The sequence below is a fragment of the Xenopus laevis genome, chromosome 5L (genome assembly GCF_017654675.1).
Source record: "Xenopus laevis strain J_2021 chromosome 5L, Xenopus_laevis_v10.1, whole genome shotgun sequence".
NCBI lineage: Eukaryota > Metazoa > Chordata > Amphibia > Anura > Pipidae > Xenopus > Xenopus laevis.
The window spans coordinates 2,421,514-2,443,840 of NC_054379.1; positions in this window are offsets into that span (position 1 = coordinate 2,421,514).

The following is a 22,327-nucleotide window of genomic DNA, read 5'->3' on the forward strand; positions in this document are numbered from 1 at the left end:
AGAGGGCGGGGGTGACAACTATCAACCCTCTGACACTAGCCATTCGTCCGTCTTAGGAATTAGACTGTTCCAGATATATATTATATAAACACCATGCTGCCTGCAGAAGAAGTAAGAGTTGGGTGGGTGACAGGACTGGTCCAACATCAGATTGGCTGGAGATACAAGGGCTCAGAAGTAGTAGATATTTCTGCACAAAAACTGAAACAGATAATTCTATATCCAGGGACTAAACAGAATATTGTAACTGTTGGATTAACTAGTAGTTAGGCAGGTTATATATAGACTTAAAGGAGAAACAAACACCATATTAAAAAAATCCCTCCCTCCTCCCCCCAGCCAAGCTGCTACCCCGGGCAAATGCTCCTCACTTTTTACTTACCCCTCAGTGCAGATTTAGAGATCAGAGTTCATGTCAGCCATCTTCAGACACTTTTGTAATCTGGTAATGAAACCGGCGGAGTGGCGCATGCGCAGTTGGAGTAATGGACGGAAATTGCAGAATCGCCGGAAGAAGACTCGAAAGACCCGGAAGATGGCTGCCGTGAACTCCGATCAATAAATCTGCACCGAGGGGTAAGTAAAAAGTTAGGGGCATTTTCCCGGGGTAGCAGCTCGGCAGGGGGTGAGGGAGTCTATGTGGGTAGGGTTTTTTTAAAAGAGGGGTTTGTTTCTCCTTTAAAAGGTTGAACTTGATGGACGTGTATTTTTTTTCAACCTGACTTACTATATTTGTTACTGGGGTGAGAAGAACATCAGAAGATGCCGCAGACGGAATAGCGAGCAGGTACAGCTCAGGCCGAGCAGATAATCAGAGAAGCCCATTCGATAACACACGTCAAGGCACAACTGGCTGTCTCCTCAATTTAGACAGATAATCCGAGAAACGAGGGTCACAGAACAAGTCACAGCAATGACATAATCAGAGGAATTGGGGTGAGAGAACAGGTCAGCGAAGAAACAAAGTATCACCAGCAGCATAAACAACTGGATGGACATGAACAGGACTCAATACTACTTTATATACAGGCACTGACAGCACTAATGGACATGATGATTAGACATTTATTAGACATTTATTAGACATTTATATATACCTCCCAACTGTCCCGTTTTTAGAGGGACAGTCCCTCTTTTGGCAGCTCAACCCACAGTCCCTCGTTTGTACTGGAAAGTCCAGATTTCTCTGCACTCAACAGGCAGAAAAAAAATTATTTCTAACTTAATTGGCTTTTGGCAGAGAGCCCAGAACAGCCACAGCTGCAGATATGACACTTTTGTAACAATTTCTAGATAAGCAAATAAGTAATTGTAACAATATAAGATAACAGGTCCCTTGGGAGAAGTCAGACTCACAGCTTAAAGGGCAATTCACCTTCAAGAGCAAAACTGTAATAACTGAAAAACTTTCATAACCTGCCGAATTTTGTAAAATGAACATGGTAATTAGGAGGTGTGGCCCGAACAAAATAGGCGTGGTCTAACAAATTTGCCGCACTGCGAGTGGCAACTTTTTTGTCCCTCTTTTTATTTCCAAAATGTTGGGAGGTGTGATTTATTAGACATTTATTAGACATTTATTAGACATTTATTAGACATTTATTAGACATTTATTAGACATTTATTAGACATTTATTAGACATTTATATCCTCTGTATCTGCCAGTCCATCACAAATAGTGAAAGTGTTACTGGTTCAGTAAACTGAGTTGCTGGGTTTATGTTTCAGCACACGGTTAATGTGTAAAAACATAAAACCCTTAAAATCAAAAAATTTGCAATTTTAAGCAATTAATCATTCCTCAATAATAAAACCAGCATGTTCCCACCCCAGTTAACACAGCACCTCCTCTGGGAATCCTCAACTAGTTCCGCTCAAATTATGAATGTCAATTAATCATGATCTTGTGACGGAATTCACACCACGGATTTCGGTGAGGAAGCCCCTAAATTTGAATCCTTCCTGAATTGTTTGGCACTAATATTAGGCATGGAAACCATTAGCTCAGATGAGGGATCTGATTTCATGGAAACATTTGAATATGACGACTCTCGTTTTGCTTATCTCTAATGAGCAACTGAAACTCTTTATGCTGTGGGTGCAATAGAGAATATACAATAACTATGTTCATACACAAGTAGTGATGCTTGACAACTAGGTTTTGATTGGTTGTATAAATCGGGGGTGACTCATTTTGCTCTTTCTGTGATGCACCTTATAGAAGACATGGGGTGCAGGATGAGATACAGGTATTGTTAGAAGTCCCTGTTACTGCCAATAATAACAATATTGATATTTTGAATATTTATGATTGTACATACAGTCATTTTATATCATTTGATGTAGATCCCCCGGGACACAACTGGGATATCCAAAGTGATGGACTTTCTCATTGGACTAATGATTCCTGTTGGTCTGTATTTATAGTTTACTTGTACCATGTTACACTAGTCACAGCCTTGACGAAGGGCCCATCAGGGCCTAAACTATTGCCTTTGTTTTGTCTACAATTGGAGGCATTAGAGCACTAGTGAAGAACTTGTTTCTTTTGTGTGTCACTGTGATTACTGAGGGCCACAGTTGGTCATTCCCAATCTGCTTCAGTTACAAAATAATTTGTTTTGTGATGAGAAAATAATTTTACCTTTACGTTGACCTTCAAAATGATCTATAGTGACACCCCATTACTCTCTACACTAATAATGAAATTATTACAGGCTCAGAATTACCTATAGCTGGATAATCACGGCCCTCTGTCTTACCTATAGCAAAACTGTGACTCAACTTTACTATGACTGGTTGACCCAAATAATCACACCACAACCTTTCCTCGAGTTGGATCGTGTTAACTCAATTTTTTGCTTATATCTAGATCATCTCAGCTTCCCAACTCCACTACAACTCGATCATCACAGCCGCCCAATCTTACCTATGGTTGCACCCAGAAGAGATTTTATTGGTCCAGCCAGCACTAGTCTCTTGAATCTTTCCCAGAAGGGTGGGACAATGTAGGTTTAAAGTCAGGGGTGGACCAGTCAATAGTGTAATTAGGGGACCGAGTGAATGAGGCCTCATCATTGATACGTCTAGTTGTTGTATGTTAGGTGCTGTACAGAATAACATCGCAAGGTTCCCTTAATTGTAGTCATAAAAGGTTTAATATCCCAATGGTAACCACAAGGACCCAAATAAGTTAGAGGGGCACAGTGTGAGTACCCCTGAAATATATGAGAGAATGTTATAGCGTGAGCCCGTTTCCTGTCTCCCCCCCTCCAAAAAAAAAATCTCAATTTCAGATTGCAATAGGAATAGGATTTTCCAGAAACAAAGTGGAATTTTGGGTTTATCAAGGAGTTGCCTTGGTGAATTTGTACATGATGTTAGTGGAACTTCCATTTTATCAGGGCTAATGCCCACTTAAGTGCCAAGGCCTATATGTTGTCATGGCTCCTTCACTAAAATACAACACAAGCCCTTAAGGAAGGTCATCATTTTGTGTCCAAAACTGTACATTGTAACATAGTAACATAGTAACATAGTAACATAGTAAGTTAAGTTGAAAAAAGACACATGTCCATCAAGTTCAACCTTTGGTTTGCCTAACTGCCAGTTGATCCAGAGGAAGGCAAAAAACAAAAACAAAAAACCCTCCAATTTGCCTCAGAGGGGGAAAAATTCCTTCCTGACTCCAAAATGGCAATGGGACCAGTCCCTGGATCAACTTGTACTATGAACTATCTCCCATATCCCTTTATTCCCTCACTTGCTAAAAAGCCATCCAACTCCTTCTTATACCTATCTAATGTATCAGCCTGTACCCCTGATTCACTTCCCAGCTCTCCCTGTAACACCCCTTTCCCTTCTCTAATCTCATTGGCTCCCTCCTGTCTGCTGGGAGGAGCTACTGGTGAATAAAGCATCCGACCCTTCCTTGTACCTATCTAATGTATCAGCCTGTACCACTGATTCACTTTCCAGCTCTCCCTGTAACACCCCTTTCCCTCCTCTAATCTCATTGGCTCCCTCCTGTCTGCTGGGAGGAGCTACTGGTGAATAAAGCATCCGACCCTTCCTTGTACCTATCTAATGTATCAGCCTGTACCCCTGATTCCCTTCCCAGCTCTCCCTGTAACACCCCTTTCCCTCCTCTAATCTCATTGGCTCCCTCCTGTCTGCTGGGAGGAGCTACTGGTGAATAAAGCATCCAACCCTTCCTTGTACCTATCTAATGTATCAGCTTGTACCTCTGATTCACTTCCCAGCTCTCCCTGTAACACCCCTTTCCCTCCTCTAATCTCATTGGCTCCCTCCTGTCTGCTGGGAGGAGCTACTGGTGAATAAAGCATCCGACCCTTCCTTGTACCTATCTAATGTATCAGCCTGTACCACTGATTCACTTCCCAGCTCTCCCTGTAACACCCCTTTCCCTCCTCTAATCTCATTGGCTCCCTCCTGTCTGCTGGGAGGAGCTACTGGTGAATAAAGCATCCAACCCCTTCTTGTACCTATCTAATGTATCAGCCTGTACCACTGATTCACTTCCCAGCTCTCCCTGTAACACCCCTTTCCCTCCTCTAATCTCATTGGCTCCCTCCTGTCTGCTGGGAGGAGCTACTGGTGAATAAAGCATCCGACCCTTCCTTGTACCTATCTAATGTATTAGCCTGTACCCCTGATTCACTTCCCAGCTCTCCCTGTAACACCCCTTTCCCTCCTCTAAACTGTAGGGCATATTCTAGATGGGGCCTTACCAGTGCTCTATACAGTGGGACCCCCTCCTCCCGTGACTCTCTGCCCCATTTAATACAAGTCAAGACCTTATTTGCCCTTGATGCTGCTGACTGGCATTGCTTGCTACAGACAAGTTTATTATCTACAAGGACTCCAAGCTCCGTCTCCATTATGGATTTGCCTAGTGCAGTCCCATTAAGGGTATAAGTGGATATTGTTACATCCCAGGTGCAGGACTTTACATTTATCAACATTGAATCTCATTTGCCACTTAGCTGCCCAGATTGCCAGTTAGTCAAGATCCTGTTGCAAGGATGCCCAGGATCATATAATCATATAACCATATAATCATATACTCATATACAGATTATATGATTTCACTGTTTTCATTAATTGGCTTCTTGTTCTTAAGTCCTGTTGACTATCTATCCATCTTCCTATATATCTGCTATCTATCTATCTATCTATCTATCTATCTATCTATCTATCTATCTATCTATCTATCTATCTATCTATCTATTATCTATCTATCTATCTATCTATCTATCTATCTATCTATCTATCTATCTATCTATCATCTATCTATCTATCATCTATCTATTATCTATCTATCTATCTATCTATCTATCTATCTATCTATCTATCTATCTATCTATCTATCTATCTATTATCTATCTATCTATCTATCTCTCTATCTATCTATCTATCTATTATCTATCTATCTATCTATCTATTATCTATCTATCTATCTATCTATCTATCTATCTATCATCTATCTATCTATCTATCTATCTATCTATCTATCTATCTATCTATCTATCTATCTATCTATCTATTATCTATCTATCATCTATCTATCTATTATCTATCTATCTATCTATCTATCTATCATATATCTCTATCACGTTGAAGCCTTTTTTTCTTATTTTCTTTTGTTATTTTAAAGATATAATTGTTTGGTGCAGGGTACAGCTGAATAACCTTCTAGGCTCACGGAAAACCAATTTCCAGGCCATGTACCGTGTATGTGAGTATAAGGGAATATAGGTGATCATAGTTGAACATATGAGTATTTTAGAAAAAAAACTTTAATTTTAGAGATTTACTTTGTGGATGGGTCAAGCGTGTTTCTGGTAAAACATGAGAAAAAATGAGTCTTAGTAAATAACACCCTAAATGTGCCATTTTTCAGTTGCCTTTATCATAGCCACGTGCTCAGCTATTATTTCTCTTTGACCTTTATCTGCCACATCTGAGATGTCAGGAGAGAGAACGGCCCTCGTGTTCATTGTCCCAACAGTCATTATAGGAAAAGCCACAGGGAAGAAAAGATTTGATCAGATCGTTTCTGTAAAAGGCACAACAGCCGCTGCCATACAAGTGCAACTGTCATACAATTGTGTTATTATGGAAATATAAGTGGAATACAAGTGGGACAGAGATGAGGTTAAGTAAACATAGAAGATACATCAGAGGGCATCAAACATACACAACAGGGTCACACATATATATATATATATATATATATATATATATATGGAATGCTTTAGACCTGGGGTTTTCCAGATAAGGGATCTTTCTGTTTTTTGGATCATCATATGTTATGTCTTCTAAAAAACATTTAAACATTAAATATACCCAATCAGATTGTTTTGCCATTATGGATTCAGCTAAGTTACCATCAAATACAAAGAAAAGGGAAATTATTTTTCTAAAATTAGAATTATTTGCCTTCCTGTAATTCAAAGCTTTCTGGATAAATGGGGTTCTGGACAAGGGATGCCATATCTGTACCAATATTATGGGGCAGATTTATTAAGGTTCCAGTTGTGTTTTCCATGAAAATTTGTTGTCAAAATTTTTGTTAAAAAATTCATTATATCCCAGCCCTGGAATAACTTGAATCTGAAAATACACCAACTAAAACCTGTCAAGGTCACATAGAAGTCAATAGAAGAGGTCCCTTGAACCATTTGAAGATGTAAATAGCCTTCATCATGTTTGGGTTTTTTTCTGAGGGTTTTGCTTGAAAACTTGAATGATTCGAGTGATTCAAATATTTTCTGACGAAAACTTGATCAATTTGAGTTAAAGGGTTTTGGGACTTGAACTCTCAGAATCGAGTTTTTCCCACCCATTCAAGTTTCTTATTTAAATAAGATACCACTCTAGTTGTGAGTCCCCTTGACCTTTGATAAATAACTCCCATGTTTGTTTTGAAGGCCCCACACATGTAAATGAATGGCGAGACCCTAGGTCTACTAAAAAATCATTTCAACATTAATTAAACCCAGTGGGGTTGTTTTGCCTCTAATAAGGATTAATTATATCTTAATTGGAATCAAGTAAAAGCTACTGTTTTATTATTACACAGAAAAAGGAACTCTTATTTGATTATTATGGACTCTAAGGGAGATGACCTTCCCATATTTTCTGAGCTTTGTGGATAAAGGATCCCACACCTGAACCAATATAATGTGTGATCAGAAGGTCTCACACAAGTGAATGAATGGACAGACTTTTATTTAACTTGTTCATTAATGACTTAGGGGAGGGTGTTGTAAGTAATGTATCAGTGTTTGCAGATGACACAAAATTATCAGCCCAATTAATTCCATCCAGGATGTGGCACTTGCAACAGGATCTTGACTAACTGGCAATCTGGGCAGCTAAGTGGCAAATGAGATTCAATGTTGATAAATGTAAAGTCCTGCACCTGGGATGTAAAAATATCCACTTATACCCTTAATGGGACTGCACTAGGCAAATCCATTATGGAAAAGGACCTTGGAGTCCTTGTAGATGATAAACTTGGCTGTAGCAAGCAATGCCAGTCAGCACCATCAAGGGCAAATAAGGTCTTGAGCTGTATTAAAAGGGGCATAGAGTCACGGGAGGAGGGGGTCATTCTTCCACTGTATAGAGCACTTGTAAGGCCCCATCTAGAATATGCCGTACAGTTTTGGTCTCCAGCACTCAAACAGGACATTATTGTATTAGAGAGGGTACAGAGAAGGGCAACTAAGCTGGTAAAAGGTATTGAAAATCTTAGCTATGAGGAAAGACTGGCCAAATTGGGGATGTTCACGCTGGAGAAGAGGCGCTTAAGGGGTGATATGATGACTATGTATAAATATATAAGGGGATCATATAACAATCTCTCTAATGCTTTATTTACCAGTAGGTCTTTCCAGCTGACACGAGGTCACCCATTCCGATTAGAAGAAAAGAGGTTCCGCCTAAATATTCGGAAGGGGTTTTTTACAGTGAGAGCTGTGAAGATGTGGAATTCTCTCCCTGAATCAGTTGTACAGGCTGATACATTAGATAGCTTTAAGAAGGGGTTGGATGGCTTTTTAGCAAGTGAGGGAATACAGGGATATGGGAGATAGCTCATAGTCCAAGTTGATCCAGGGACTAGTCCGATTGCCATTTTGGAGTCAGGAAGGAATTTTTCCCCCTCTAAGGCAAATTGGAGAGGCTTCAGATGGGTTTTTTGCCTTCCTCTGGATCAACTGGCAGATAGGTAGTTAATAAACAAAAAAACAAAAAAAAAGGTTGAGCTCGATGGACATGTGTCTTTTTTCAACCTTACTTACTATGTTACTATGTAACTATGTTACTATGTGACTGCAGTGACTATTAGTCAGATCCCCTTGTGGAGCTACAGTGTACTGATGGTGCCATATAGGTAGAACATTGCTTATTAGGTCAACTTGAGGCACAGAGCTTACAATCTATCAACTAATGTGAAATGTTACGGGCGATACGGACCTAAACATGTTAAGAGCTGAGGTGGTCATTACTGAAAGAGAATTAAGCTGATACTCCGGCACATTTTCAGTAGACCAACTGCACCAAGGCCAAAAACAAGTCCTTTCTTTGCACCTTTCCTGCTCTTTGGAATCTCTGCTGAAAGAGGCTTAATGACTAATCATAATATTAGTAGGGATGGACCGAATCCAGGATTCAGTTCGGGATTCGGCCAGGATTCTGCCTTTTTCAGCAGGATTCGGCCGAATCCTTCTGCCTGGCCGAACCGAATCCGAATTTGCATATGCAAATTAGGTGTGGGGAGGGAAATTGCGTGACTTTTGGACACAAAACAAGGAAGTAAAATGTTTTTCCCCTTCCCACCCCTAATTTGCATATGCAAATTAAGGTTCGGATTCGGTTCGGTATTCGGCCGAATCTTTCACAAAGGATTCGGGGGTTCGGCCGAATCCAAAATAGTGGATTTGGTGCATCCCTAAATATTAGAGCCTGTGACGTTGATTACCATTTAGGCTCAAGTGAGTCGTCCTTGATCTCCCTACCCCATTGTGCTTCAAGATGAGAGAGAGAAGAATAGAAGGCGACATTGAATACGATGCGAAACACAAAGCAAAATCCTTCAGTCGACGGCTTTCAAATGGCACATTGTTCTTGGAAAGCAGAGTGTGTTCTAGGAAGAGCCAGGCACATTTAGATATGAAGCATCGTTACAGAAATTCATCGACTTAACAAAGGCCACCAGTTTGGAAGTGTTGTGTTAGGCACTTATAGTGGGTTTTCATTTGGAGCTCTTTACTCATTTCATTGTTCTTTAAGGCTTTATATTGTTATTATTAATATATTGTTATATCAGTGAAAGGTGGCTGCTCCTTTATACCACGGTGGGTATTTCTAAGAAACATCTGATGTCCCTTCACCTTTCTGACATGTCCCATGGGAGCAGATCTCCCTAATACAATGGATCCATGACTTCTGTGATTTTGTACAGAAATATTCCAAGGGGGTACAAGGAACTCTCCCCTTTAAATCTGAATACTGTATCTGCAGATAGAATTAGCAAATTGTGCAGCTCACAGAAATATATGCACGGCCCTGTGTAATTAATAGCACGTCTATGTCTTGCACAAACACTCAATGTTCTGCACCCACCCAGCAGGGCAAATTAAAATAAATATTAAATGAAAAGAAAAATATAAAATGTCAATTTTAAAAAATGGAACCCTGATCCCACTGGGTAGTGTCCTGTGCTGAACCAATTCCTAAAGGTGGCCATACACAGGCCGATAAAAGCTGGAGACAGATCGTGTCGGCAGCTTATTTGCCTGTGTATAGGGGCCCCACGACGGGCTTCACCGATCGAGATCTGTCCGAAAGTCGGGCAGATCTCGATCGGATGGGACAGAAAATCCCGTCAGATCGCGGCCACATCTATTCGTTAATGCTGTCCCGCGATCTGACCGCCCGTTTGGGCATCGTTAGGATCCGATCGTTGGGCCCTAGGGCCCACGATCGGATCAGCCGATATTGCCCACATCAAGGAGGGCATATCGGAGGGAGATCCGCTCATTTGGCAACATCGCCAAACGAGCGGATCTCTCCATGTATGGGCACCTTAAGACCCGGACCCAACCTGAACCCACAACCCGCTTTTTTCCCACTTTGATCCGCTACCCGACCTGGACCCACAATTGCCTTATCCGCAACCCGACCCACAACCCGCCAACCACCACCAAACAGGAAGTGATGTTGCTGCAAACCGGAAGTGCCATCATCAAAAGTGGGCAGGGACCCACAGTCCCACATCTACACCCGCACCTGAAAATCCTCCCCTCATTCTGCAGGGTTCCCACTTTTTTGCAGGTAACCCACAGGTACCCGACCCGCTGCAGGACTCTAACACTGGGTCCCTGTTTGAGAAGTAGGAGAATTGGTGTCTCATACAAAGGTGCAGACTGTGTTTTTACCTGGGAGCAGGAGGGCACAATTGCTACTTGGATAGAGCTTAATTAGAGCACATAGAACTTGTGCCACACTATAGTGAGATCTGGGTTTGGGTTAGAAAAATGTAGCCAAATGTGTGTCCATTAATATGCCAACTTGGCTCCTAAACATTTGTACCCAAACATTTGTACAAAAAAATCCCTGGCAAATACCTTGGTCAGTGTTGCTGCAAATGAAATGATATTTTGTCGATTTATGGAAAAGCGAAGTGATGAAGTGCAACGGCGAGAAGCATTTCCTAGTTTACAAATAAAACCCACAATATGACAAATCCAGTGAAATAAGATTTCAGGTTGCCATGGTAATCATGTGATTTTAATTAACGACTTACAGAGGTCACATATTGCTGTAATCACAGCGCTCGCAAACCCATTTGGGAATGACACGGCGGTGGGGTTGGGGGAAATGAAAATCCTGTGACATTATTCCAACAGGTCGGCAAGGCTGGAGAAAGATTTCTGTGGAAGCCCCCGGCAACACTTCAGTTGGGCAACAGAGCCCAGAACTGGCGCAGAGGGATGAATTGGTCAGTAATCCACACTCCATTAATAGTGATGGGCGAATTTGCGCAGTTTCGCTTCGCCGAAAAATTTGCGAATTTCGCCCGAAACGGTGAAAAATTCGCGAAACGGCGCCGGCGTCTCATTTTTGACACCGGTGCCCGTTTTTGACGCCGGCGCCCGTTTTTGACGCCAGCGCCCATTTTTTTCGGAAAAGAAATTTTGACGCCGGCGAATTTTCGCGGCCGTTTCGCAAATTTATTCGCTGGCAGAAGAGATTGTTGTTTCCCTCTGGATAAATGTTTGTTCTGCTGCAACCGTGTCCTCAAATGACTTATTTGCTTGAGTTGTTTTGTCTTAATATGACGCATCAAAGCCGAGGTTATAAGAGTTTGCTGATCTTATGATTCGTCTGTGGGACCCGCTGGGATACAACTTGCTATATACCTTACATATTACATATATATATATACGTTGCATCTACTGACAGTTGGCTGCTCTCACCATTGGAGGCAGCACATGACATGTACAGTAACTGCCCCGGGAGAACAATAAATACAACTGAAGATCACAGGGGTAATTGACAAGGTGCAAATCACTATGAACATATGAGCCTGAGTCATGGGGCTCTGCAGGTCAATGTTCTGTATTTTGGAATTGTGGCAATTCAGAAACATGAAATGCACCCGGGGTGTAACTACAGAGGAACCAGACCCTGCGGCTCCAGGAGGTATAGGGGCTCCATGAGGCCCTAATTAATGAACAATTTCCACTTATATTGGTAAAACAGGACAATCACTAGATTTGTTGGGGCCCTAAAATTAATTTGCTATGAATAGGAGAGGCCTGAATAGAAAGATGAGGAATAAAAAGTAACAATAACAATAAATGTGTAGCCTTACAGAGCATTTGTTTTTAAAGATGGGGTCAGTGACCCCCATTTGAAAGCTGGATGAAGATAAATAAAAAATAAATAAATGATGAGGACCAATAGAAAAGTTGCTTAGAATAAACCATTCTATAACATACTAGAAGTTAACTGAAAGGTAAACCACCCCTGTCTTTCTTCTGTTCCTGGGGTGCAGTGCCCTATATGTGGGTGAATAGTACAAAGTGTTCATGTACATTGACCTCCACTTAAATATACGGTAATAGACAGACACAGGGAAATTCCTGCACATTGGAATCTGCAACGTTCTGCAGGACTGAAATACTGTCATTCTGTATTGTATATTATTCTGTATTGTATATTATTCTGTACTGTATATTATTCTCTACTGTATATTATTCTGTATTGTATATTATTCTGTGCTGTATATTATTCTCTACTGTATATTATTCTGTATTGTATATTATTCTGTACTGTATATTATTCTCTACTGTATATTATTCTGTATTGTATATTATTCTGTGCTGTATATTATTCTGTATTGTATATTATTCTGTACTGTATATTATTCTGTGCTGTATATTATTCTGTATTGTATATTATTCTGTACTGTATATTATTCTGTATTGTATATTATTCTGTACTGTATATTATTCTGTATTGTATATTATTCTGTGCTGTATATTATTCTGTATTGTATATTATTCTGTGCTGTATATTATTCTGTACTGTATATTATTCTGTGCTGTATATTATTCTGTACTGTATATTATTCTGTACTGTATATTATTCTCTACTGTATATTATTCTGTGCTGTACTGTTACAATATAAAAGGTGTGGGGCTTATAGTGCTTAGTTGTCCAGTTGGTCTTCATAGGAAATATTGCTAATGGCAGCAATGCAGAAATCCTGAAGGGTCCGATAAGAATGATTTCCCCCCATAGTTGTCTTGCATTCAAGGGGAGGTCTGGTAACCCCATGATACCCCTGTCCCTGTAATAAATGGCGATATTTATTGCACTTGTCCATGTGCACTGCTGCTGTTTATTCTCAGGGCACCAGGAGGAGATGCAGTTATTATGCACCAGCAGGGGGAGCTGTTTAGACAGTAGAGCAGATCCCTGAGCACATGGGGTCCCTTCCAAAGTTAACTCTTACACCTCCAGTCAAGGGCACAGCTATACAGGTAACAGGAGTAGCGCTGAACAGCCTTAATGATAAGTGCATTAACCACACTTACTGACTTAAATGACTTGTAAATATAAAACCTACTGTATATAGAACTTATACTATATCTATATATATCTATATATATATATATATCTATATATATCTATATATATATATATATCTATATATATATATCTATTTATATATCTATATATATATATATCTATATATATATCTATATATATATCTATATATATATCTATATATATATATATCTCTATCTCTATCTCTATATATCTATATATATCTATCTATCTCTATCTCTATCTCTATCTCTATCTCTCTCTCTCTCTCTCTCTCTCTCTCTCTCTCTATCTCTCTCTCTATCTCTCTATCTCTATCTCTCTATCTCTATCTCTCTATCTCTATCTCTCTATCTCTATCTATATATATATATATATATATATATATATATATATATCCAAATAGCAAGAAACCGCACTCCAGGTCTTTTAATGTGAAACTCAAGCCGTCCTCAGGAGTCGAAATAAATATGATTTGATTTTTTCACCTTAAAAGACCTGGAGTGCTGTTTCTTTGCTATTTGGATGTATATTATATAACCTGCACCCAGGCTTTTGAAGATTTTTGAAGTGCTCCAGGTGGATAGTGTTGTTATATATATATATATATATATATATATATATATATATATATATATATATATATATATAACAAGGGAAAGTTGTGCTCACCACTAATTTATAAAACCATTAGGCGGGGGTGCAATGAGGGTGTGACCACAAAATACATATAGACAAATACAAGATTCCTCTGCACTCAACCCATTATCAATATATTTAAGACAGAGACATTTTGTGCTACTGCTACTGAAAAATGCCTTACCCTTTAAACAAAACAGGGATTGTTTGTCCATATATTGCAATATATTTAATAATAAAGTCATCCCATATCTGGCCAGTCCTACGCTTAATTTTCATCTGATTCATTAAGAATTCTATTGCTTCATTATACATTTTACACAGGGACGACTATGGGATGAGTGTGACGTAGTTGTTCAGCTTAAATATATTGCAATATATGGACAAACAATCCCTGTGTTGTTTAAAGGGTAAGGCATTTTTCAGTAGCAGTAGCACAAATGTCTCTGTCTTAAATATATTGATAATGGGTTGAGTGCAGAGGACTCTTGTAGTTGACTATATATATATATATATATACTGTATAAATAACTTATACTCTATATGCAGTCATACAAATAATGAGTTGGCTTGATTCTCCTTCAGAAAAGCAGAGTTAAAAGCAGAGATTACAGATACACAGAGATTCTCATTTCTTCCCTTTAGATGGGGCGCCAGGCTGGGGCAGCAGGTTTGGAGTATTGGCCGACCCCGGGGACCTCAGTGATATAACGTTTGCTTTGCTGAGCAGCTTTGTACTGAGGACTGAGATGGGCTGAGTGCAGAGGACTCTTGTATTCGTGTGTATATATATATATAGATAGATATAAAAATTGGAGCACTTATAAATAAGTGAAGTTATTTATTGTTGGTTCTCTACATTTCTATCCCAGCAAGAGGATTTTTTTTCAAGACATTCCCAAGGGAAAATAAAGAACTTCACTTACTTATAAGTCCAACGAGTGCTCCAATTTTTATTGTACAGAAATACATTTCACTGGATGTGCCTGGGCTATTGAATTTTCTCTTGTTTCTCCCTATTTCCCAGACTGTGGCTACAATATTACAGAACATGGAATGTCCCTTATGGACAAGAACAAAGACATCCCCCTCCTTCTGTTTCCTTTATGTGGCACCTCTGATAAATGTTCCTGGGGTCTGTATTATATCAATGTAACTAGTGTGGGCTCAGCTGTGGCTCAGTATAAATACTCAGTGCCGCATTCCCTAAATGTTAATGTTAGTGTCTCTCTGTGTATAAAGCACATTTGTCATTTACACACTGAGAATTCTTCTTTTTCTGAGCCGTGTCTGTGGTTTGTATCCCCCAGTGCCACTGACTTATTCTGCCAGTCCTGGTGCCACTTTTACTCAAAATCACCAATAGTCCAGCAAATAATGGGGCGTCAATGATCCGTCTCTAGACCAAATAAATACCCCACGACACCCTCTTTATATTAAACCCTCATCTCTCACCCAAACTTGGTATAGACTGACCATTAGCTTGTTATAAAGGGACAACACAGCGAAAGTGAAAAGGAAAGCCAAGTAATGAACAACATAGTCCAAGAGCTCATCTAGACAGACAGACAGACAGATAGATGGATAGATAGATAGATAGATAACAGACAGATGACAGATAGAAATAGATAGATGATAGATAGAGTTAGATGATTGATATATAGCTGATGGGTAGATAGATAGAAGATAATGGATAGACTGATATGTAGATTATGGATAGATAATAGATAATAGATAGATAGATAATAGATAGATAATAGATAGATAGATAGATAGATAGATAGATAGATAGATAGATAGATAGATAGATGAATAGATGGATAAATCTATAGATAGACAGACAGACAGATAACGTTAGATGATTAATAGATGTAGATGATGGATACATAGACAATAGATCTGATCCCCTTCTGTCCCGGCCCCTACAGGAGGAATTTCAAAAATTACTATTCCAAGACAATTACACTGAAAAAAATGTCATTAAATGGCAAATGCCCTGCGCTCCTTTAACACCAGCCTCTTCCAAGCCAAACAAACTTACTTTACTTCACTCATTAACTCCCTTTCTAAAAAACCAGCACAACTTTTCTCCACCTTTAACCCTCTCCTTTCCCCTTCTCCACCCCCTCCATGCACATCTGTCTCTGCTCAAGATATTGCTGAGCACTTCAAAAACAAAATTGACACTATCAGAAGGGACATTACACTACTCAACCCCCCTAGACTTCCACCTGTCAGGCTTACCGTCTGAAGGAGCAGGATTAGCAGAATGCGAACCCACAAGCGCCTCGCACAACACTAACCCACCTGGAGTGGAACAGGGAGAAGTGAAGTGGCGAGTAGCCAATGAGACTGACCAGGCGAAGTACAGAGGGTTCAGGCAGAAGCGAAGTCAAACAGGCCGAAGTCGTGGGCAGGCAGCGAAGTATCGTAATCGTAGTCAGGCAAGAAGGTCAGGTCAGGCGGCAATAAGACAATCCGGAAGCAGGCTGAGGTCAAACACAGAAGATCAAATAGTAAACAATGCTAGGGGTTCAGTCAAATAACCTAATAACCAGGCAAGGAGTCAGAGTACAGATTGAGATTAAATAGAGCTATTTGGCGCCAAACTAGCGTCATCACGCTGGCGTCGCACAGCTGACGTCAGTGCGTCCGTCATTGGCGTCCGTCGCCGGCGCCCATGCGTCCGCGACCGTCGCCGGCGTCCAACACCGCGCGCCGACGCGCATCGGTTCCCCGATGAGCGCGCCTGCGCCTGTGCCGGAAGGAACGCGAAGGCGAATCCTCACATTGCCCCCCATCAAGGAGCGGCCTCAGGACGCAACTGGCAGAAGGTTTATCAGGGTAGCTCTTGTGAAAATCCTTCAACAGCTCCGCGGCATGGATATTAGAAACAGGCTCCCATGAATCCTCTTCCGGACCAAAGCCTTTCCAGCTGACCAGATATTGGAGATGCTTGCCTCTAACACGGGAATCCAGGATCTTCTCAACCTCGAACTCTTCTTGCCCGTCTACTACAACAGGAGGTGGAGGAGAAGCTGTACGGCCAGGAAAATGAAATGCGGAAGCTGGTTTCAGTAGAGCAGCATGAAACACAGGATGAATACGCCAGGTAGCCGGAAGCTTAAGTTGGAAAGCCACAGGATTAATCTGCCGAGTAATAAGAAAAGGACCCAGGAACCGTTGACCCAACTTCTTACTGGGGCAGGACAATTTGAGGTTAGCAGTGGATAACCAAACGCGGTCCCCCACCTTAAACTCTGGATCACTTCTTCGTTTCTTGTCTGCATATATTTTAAAGTTCTGTTGTGCTTTTCTCATGTTCTTCTGGAGTTTCAGAAAATTATCAGCCAAAAAGGTTAACCGGTCCTTGACTGCAGGAACAAGAATATCCGAAACAATGGAGGAAGGGAAGGTTACAGGATGTAGGCCATAATTTGCAAAGAAGGGGGACTGGTTAATAGAAGAATGTTGGGCGTTATTATAAGCGAACTCCGCCAGGGGAAGGAGATTAACCCAGTCATCCTGGAGATAAGAGGAGTAACATCTCAAGTACTGCTCAAGGGTTTGATTAGTTCGCTCCGTCTGGCCATTGGTTTGAGGATGAAAAGCTGATGAAAGCGACACAGAAATCTTAAGAGCACCACATAAGGCTTTCCAGAACTGAGATGTAAACTGTGGACCACGATCGGATACTACCTCATCGGGAAGACCGTGAAGTCTTACTACTTCCTTGATGAAACAATCCGCCGTCTCAGAGGCAGAAGGAAGTCCAGGCAAAGATTTAAAATGAGCCATCTTGGTCAAGCGGTCAATGAAGACAACAATAGTGGAGCAATCACAGGAGAGTGGTAAGTCAGAAATGAAGTCCATAGACACCGAACCCCAAGGGCGAGAAGGAACTGGAAGGGGTTGGAGAAGGCCAATAGGACGAACATGAGAATCCTTGAATCTGGTACAAACTTCACATGAAGAGACAAATTTCAAACAGTCCTTAGTCATCCCAGGCCACCAAAATAGCCTTTTAGCAGAAACAATAGTTTTCTTAATACCTGGATGACCCGCCAGTTTAGCGTCATGAATGTTTTTGAGAACTTCCAAACGCATTTGTTCAGGAACAAAGATTTTCCCCTCATGAAGAAGAAACCCTTCTTTGGGCACTAAAGAAGGTTCACAAACGGTTTTAGATGCATCCTTAATTTGATTCACCAGAACAGACTGCAACAAAAGAAAGTTATTTGAATTTAGAATTGTCTCGGGAGAAGAGAGAGTCTCATCCTCAGAGGAAAACATGCGGGATAGGGCATCCGCCTTGACATTCTTGGATCCGGGCCGGTAAGTCAGGTGAAAATTAAATCGCATGAAGAAAAGGGCCCACCTTGCTTGTCTAGGTCTTAATCTCTTGGCGGAACGTAGGTATTCCAAATTCCTATGATCAGTGAAAATGAGAATTGGGTGTTTGGAACCTTCGAGGAGATACCTCCACTCTTCTAATGCTAATTTAATAGCGAGTAGTTCACGATCCGCCACGTCGTAGTTACATTCGCACTTGGCCAATTTACGTGAAAAGAAGGCGACTGGATGGAGTTCTTCTTGAATTCCAGACCTTTGTGATAAAACAGCGCCCACAGCATTTTCTGAAGCGTCGACCTCTAACGTAAATGGAAGAGCCAAGTCTGGATGGCGAAGAATTGGAGCCGACGTAAAGAGTTTCTTCAACTTCTCAAAAGCTATCTGAGCCTGTGGTGACCAAGAAAATTTTTGATTACAGCGTGTGAGTTCAGTTATCGGTAAAATAATTTGAGAGAAATTCTTTATAAATTTTCTATAGAAATTTGCGAATCCAATGAAACGTTGAACCGCTTTCTTAGAAGAGGGAACAGGCCAATCAATAATTGCGGAGATCTTCTTAGAATCCATTTGAATTCCTACAGGAGAAATAAAAAACCCCAAAAAGTCTACAGATGTCTGTTCGAATACGCACTTCTCAACCTTGGCATAGAGCTGATGAGTACGAAGACGGGCAAGAACTTTCTTAACATGCATTCTATGCTCTTCCAAAGAACTAGAGAAAATTAAAATATCGTCCAAATAAATGATGACGAAAATATCAAGAAAGTCTCGAAAAACATCGTTGACAAAATGCTGAAACGTAGCGGGAGCATTACAAAGTCCGAACGGCATAACGATATATTCAAAATGACCATAACGGGTACGGAATGCCGTCTTCCATTCATCCCCTTCCCGAATTCTAACCAAGTTATAAGCCCCTCGTAGATCAAGTTTAGAGAAAATCTTGGCCTCCTTAAATCGTTGGAACAGCTCCGGAATGAGAGGAAGAGGGTAACGATTTTTGACCGTGATCTTATTTAAGTCTCTATAATCGATACAAGGTCTCAAGGAATGGTCTTTTTTTTCAACGAAGAAAATCCCGGCTCCGGCAGGAGAAGAAGATTGTCGGATAAATCCCTTGGCAAGGTTTTCATCCAAATAAGTGCGTAACTCCAGGAGTTCGGGCTCTGTTAAAGGATAAATGCGTCCGAAAGGAATTTGAGCTCCTGGGAGAAGATTAATGGGACAATCATAGATTCGATGGGGAGGTAGCCTATCGGCTCCTTTCTTGTTGAAAACATCAGCAAATTCCCAATACGCCAGAGGGAGTAGATCAAGAATTTCAGAAGAAGGAGAAAGGGAACATACTTTAATTGAAGAAGACGAATTCTCAAGTAAACATTTAGAAAGGCAAAATTTCGAAGAAAATGTTACACCACCAGTGGCCCAATTGATAGAAGGATTATGTCTGTAACCAGGGTAACCCCAAAATGATAGGGAATAAAGGAGACGAAACCACATCGAAATTCATTACTTCCGCATGAATTTTATTAATCACCACAAACAGTGCAGCAGTCTCTTGAACCACAGGACCCGAAGTGATTAGGGAACCATCCGCCACACGAAGTGCTATAGGGTTCTTCTTCGATTGAAGAGGGATTTGGAACTGAAGGGCAACTTCGCGGTCCAAGAAGCACCCACTTGCCCCGGAGTCAAGTATTGCTTGTAGTTCCACCACCTTGTCTCCCCACTGCAAGGATAGAGAGATTGTCAGTAAGGACACAGAAAAGTTGCAACCATTAAAGTCTCTTCCAAAAGTCTCCTTACCCAAGGGACGGGTTGGACAATTCCGAAGAAGATGACCCGCTTGACCACAGTACAAGCAAAGATTAAGCCTGCGACGTCTGAGGCGCTCTTCAGGAGTTAATGCGGACTTAATGGCTCCAATCTGCATCGGCTCTGGGGCAGTACTGATAGTAGCAGTAGGAACTGTAGATGTCATCATAGGAGGCATACGGATAGGAGGTGGAGCAGAAGGTAAGAGCCAAGTAGGAGATACAAGACCAGCCTTTTCAGCCTTTTCCTCCTCCCTACGTTCTCTGAGTCTTTGATCCAACTGAATGGAGGTATGGATAAGTTCCTCCAAGGTGTCAGGGATGCCTGTACGGGCCAACTCATTTTTCAGCTCAGCCGAAAGACCCAGGCGGTAGCGGTTCTTCAGAGCTGCGGGATTCCATTCAGTATCCTCTGCCCACTGACGAAACTCCAGAGTATAGTCCTCGACAGGACGAGTACCTTGTCTCAAGGCATGCAGGGCGGCTTCGGCAGTGGAGGTTCTGTGTGGATCATCATAGACCACGGCCATGGCATCAAAGAACGAGTCCACTGTGGCCAAAACAGGACTTTGCCGATCCAACAGACGGAAGGCCCAAGTCTGGGGCTCACCAGTCAGGAAGGAGATAACAACCCCCACTCGTGTCTGTTCATTCGGATAGGTGTGAGGCTTAAGAGAAAATAGGAGTTTGCAGCTGCTTCTAAAGTTGCGAAATAATTTCCGGTCACCAGCAAACTTCTCAGGGAAGGCAACTTTCGGCTCCGAAATCTCAGAAGTGATTACTTGTACTTCGGCTGGAGCGGAGGAAGAAGATGCTGTAGCGGAGGAAGGATTAACAGCCGGGGGATGTACTCTGATGTGCTCCTGTATCTGGGCGTAACCGCTCTGAAGCTCTCGAACGGCTTGAGTCAAGGACGACAGCTGTTGCGTTAGGACAGCAAATGGGGAAGCCCCTTCGGTTGGATCCATGGCCTGGTTATACTGTCAGGCTTACCGTCTGATCCAACGAAGAAGGAGCAGGATTAGCAGAATGCGAACCCACAAGCGCCTCGCACAACACTAACCCACCTGGAGTGGAACAGGGAGAAGTGAAGTGGCGAGTAGCCAATGAGACTGACCAGGCGAAGTACAGAGGGTTCAGGCAGAAGCGAAGTCAAACAGGCCGAAGTCGTGGGCAGGCAGCGAAGTATCGTAATCGTAGTCAGGCAAGAAGGTCAGGTCAGGCGGCAATAAGACAATCCGGAAGCAGGCTGAGGTCAAACACAGAAGATCAAATAGTAAACAATGCTAGGGGTTCAGTCAAATAACCTAATAACCAGGCAAGGAGTCAGAGTACAGATTGAGATTAAATAGAGCTATTTGGCGCCAAACTAGCGTCATCACGCTGGCGTTGCACAGCTGACGTCAGTGCGTCCGTCATTGGCGTCCGTCGCCGGCGCCCATGCGTCCGCGACCGTCGCCGGCGTCCAACACCGCGCGCCGACGCGCATCGGTTCCCCGATGAGCGCGCCTGCGCCTGTGCCGGAAGGAACGCGAAGGCGAATCCTCACACCACCACCCTCCCTCCACACTCCCCAGTCTCTCCTGTGCTCCTTCACCCCTGTCACTGATGAGGAAGTCTCAAAACTGTTGGCCTCCTCTCACCTTACCACCTGCCGCTTGATCCAATTCCTTCAAAACTTCTCCACAATGCCAATCCCTGTCTAATCAAAGCCTTAACTCATCTATTTAATGCCTCACTCTCAATGGGAATCTTTCCTTCTCAACCAAAACATGCTCTTGTCACCCCCATTCTGAAAAATATCCTCTCTTGATTCCTCCAGTCTTGATAACTTCTGGCCTATGTCTCTGCTACCTTTCATCTCTAAACTACTTGAGCGCCTAGTCTACAACCGACTAACCTCATTCCTCTCTGACAATAACCTGCTGGACCCCCTACAATCTGGTTTTAAGCCACAACACTCCACGGAAACTGCCCTGACTCGACTAACTAATGACCTCTTAACCGCTAAAGCCAACAATCATTTCTCACTACTAATACTGCTTGATCTCTCAGCCGCATTTGACACTGTAGATCACCCTCTCCTCCTCCAGTCCCTCCAGTCGTTTGGCCTTCGTGACACAGCCCTGTCCTGGTTCTCTTCTTACATCTCCAATCATTCCTTCAGTGTCTCCTACAATGGAGTATCATCTTCTCCCCTACCTCTTTCTGTTGGAGTTCCTCAAGGCTCTGTCCTGGGACCATTACTATTCTCCCTCTATACTTCCTCCCTCAGCAAACTAATCAACTTGTATGTTTTCCACTACCACCTCTATGCTGACGATACTCAGATCTATCTCTCATCTCCTGATCTCAACCCAGAACTCCTAACT